At 33.2% G+C, this 2,914-nt stretch overlaps 1 long non-coding RNA gene across 1 annotated transcript; it reads left to right on the top strand.

Moving 5' to 3' along the window:
• Positions 1–828: 828 nt before the first annotated feature.
• Positions 829–1,234, top strand: LOC122039915. Its single transcript, XR_006128438.1, has 3 exons — positions 829–845; positions 959–1,056; positions 1,152–1,234. It is a non-coding gene; the product is annotated as an uncharacterized LOC122039915 (long non-coding RNA).
• The last annotated feature ends 1,680 nt before the right edge of the window (positions 1,235–2,914 follow it).

Below are 2,914 nucleotides of genomic sequence, written 5' to 3'. Positions count from 1 at the left end.
GTCGATGTGCATAATGCGCTTCTGGAGTTTGCGCGTGTTGTGAAGGCGAGGGAGCAAGTTGTCGCTAGAACTCTGCATCACTTGACGGTGGAGGCAGTTGAGGGAGGGGAGAAGAAGCTGTATGAGCCCAAAGTGTGGGTGAAGACATGACTTAATTTCAAACAGGTTGAAGAATTCAAGCATGTTGGCGAACAAGGTAAATCTGGTGTCAATTCTTAGCAATGGATTTGGGTTCAATTCCATCAATAAATAAAATAAAAAATAGTATTTTGAGTATGAAATTTCTATCCTCATCACTGTGCTCTATACAAAAAGATTAATATCATGTTTATGCTATACTGTACTATAGAATAATCTAAACTAGGTTTTTTTATTACATGTTTGTGTTGTGTATAGATCTTTACACATTTGTTGCACTTCATATCTTCTTGTGAATCTTTTTTAGTAAAATTATACAACCTAATTGTTTTTCTTATTTATTTGCTAGATCTCTAATGTTTTTAATTTTTTATTCAGAAAATTGGGTCATCTAGTCAAGGAAATGCCTTAAGGTGTGGTCTATGGTGGGCAGAAATGCTCAAGGACACAGGGCAGTTCAAGGATGCCGCAAATATATTTTTTTTTCGCATTTCTAATGAGGTAATGCTAAGCGTGTAAATAAAATGACTAAACCTAAGTGTCTAAGCGTGCAACTAATGTACATATTTCATCAGGAGCCTTCTCTGCATGCAGCTGTGATGCTTGAACAAGAATCCTACTGCTATTTGCTTTCCATCCCACCAATGTTACGCAAGTATGGTTTTCATCTTGTTTTGTCTGGAAACCGTTACTACATTTCTGATCAGGTACTCGATTGCATGTCAAATTCATCTTTATATTGAAACTTGTGTCTCAGATATTTAAAGCGTGTTCAAAGTTTTATGTGCTAATTGTAAAACATTCATTATGTAAAATGTAGAGACAACATGCGATTCGAGCTTACAGGAATGCACTCTTCGTTTACAGAGAAAATGGTTGGAGTTATATATCTGATCATGTTCACTACAATGTTGGAAGGTTCTCTATGCGTTGTTTGTATATTTGTGCATTTATCTTTGATGCTTTTGACCTTATCTCCTTCCATTTACTTACGTGGTATTCTTTTATTGGAGTTCTTGATTTGGCTATCAAGCATATGCTGGAGGTTTTGGCTTGCAGTCATCTGTCCCTAGCCACACAAAATGTATTCCTTAATGAATTTCCCCATGTTGTCCAGGTACTTCTATAGATTCTTCCTCATGATATTTTTGTTTAGTAGTTCGTAAATCTTAAAATCTTGTTATACCTTGATTCATCAGAGCATGGGAATGAAATTGAGGTTTACAATCTTCGACTACCTGTTATCAATATGGCCTCACTCAAAGTATTTTATTAAGATTTTCGAACTTACGCATCACCTTCAGATTTAAGTTAGTTACTTGATTTTCATTGTCTTTGAAGGACTACTGTTATTATATATTTTCTTGATTTCTTGTCATGGTTATTCCTTATCCTCTATCCTTTATGTACTTTCTTTTGCTTTAGATGCTAGAACAAAAAGCAAACTAATGCTTTGATTGAGGTTATGAAAATTCATAATTTTTTGTGCTCCAGAGACAAATTAATTCTTAGCGATGGATTTGGGTTCAATTCCATCAATAAGAAAAATGAAAACAGTACTAGACATGATTTTTGTTTAAAAATTCATGCGGGCTATGAAGAATGCTCCTAAACAAGGAGACAACAACGTTAAACAAACATGTTAACAACATTTAACGTCAAAATAGTGTTGTAAATACAGAAATTGATTTTCCTTATTATTATTCTTCTTTTCTGAACTTGGGATAAAAGCTACTGAGGTTCCTACACAATTGGGAGACTTTGCAAAAACCAAAGTAACTAATTTATTAGGTTGAAATGATAGATAGATGAGTGATCTCAGTCTTGGCATGGCTAACATTTTTTTTATATTTTTTTATGTTCGAAACCTTTCATTTTGTTTTGTATGGTTCTCTCTAAGAGCATGGACCTAGTTATCTTTTGACAGCTGAATATGATTCTTTTACTTCATTTGTAACTACAAATTCAACTTTCTGATACCTTGTGAACCATTGAAAATCCTTATTGCAAGCATTGAAGTAAGCATGCCTTGTTTACTTGTGCTACTTGAAAAACTATCAACATGATCACTAACCGAAGGTAACAAATTGTTTGATTCTTTTCAATTATCAGGTGATTGAAGAGTTTCCAAAGAGTCCATGTTTGGAGCACTACAAGAACCTTGGAGCAACTTAACATCTCGAATAAGATGTAGTAGGAGCATATAGAGCCTGCGTTGTGTTCTCTCTATAGAAAAACGTTCTACTCTTAATTTCCCTTAATACTGGATATATGATGTAGTAAACTAAATTCTTGAGTAAATAAAAAAAATATTTAAGTACTAATGAAGTGCAGCTGGTTTGATATATTCCGAAGAAGACATTTACACGAATGTTCCTATGATATAACATGGGAAAATACGACTGCGATATTGGAATTAACATGATATGGGAATCCATCAATGTAAGTAACATGATACTTTCTTATGTGATGCATTTTTTTCTTTTCTTTTATTTATTTACTTATATATATGGTTGCATCTATATATGGTTGAAATTCATGTTGACTAGTTAGCATTTTAGCTATTTACCCCTTGAAATAAAAACTTGTTTTGATGTTATTGTATCATTAGAAATCATATAAATGAATTGATGTTACTCATCTTTATTGCTGCTGAGGAATTTATTTACTTTTCATGTACTCTTAGTGATAAACAGTTATGTCATTTGGGTCGACTACTAATGAATTGAATTTCCATGTACTCTTAGTGATAAACAGTTCCCAGGAATGATAGATA

The sequence above is a fragment of the Zingiber officinale genome, chromosome 2A, assembly GCF_018446385.1.
Source record: "Zingiber officinale cultivar Zhangliang chromosome 2A, Zo_v1.1, whole genome shotgun sequence".
Classification (NCBI taxonomy): Eukaryota; Viridiplantae; Streptophyta; class Magnoliopsida; order Zingiberales; family Zingiberaceae; genus Zingiber; species Zingiber officinale.
The sequence above is the reverse complement of the archived record's forward strand: the minus strand, read 5'-3'. Positions and strand labels throughout refer to the sequence as shown.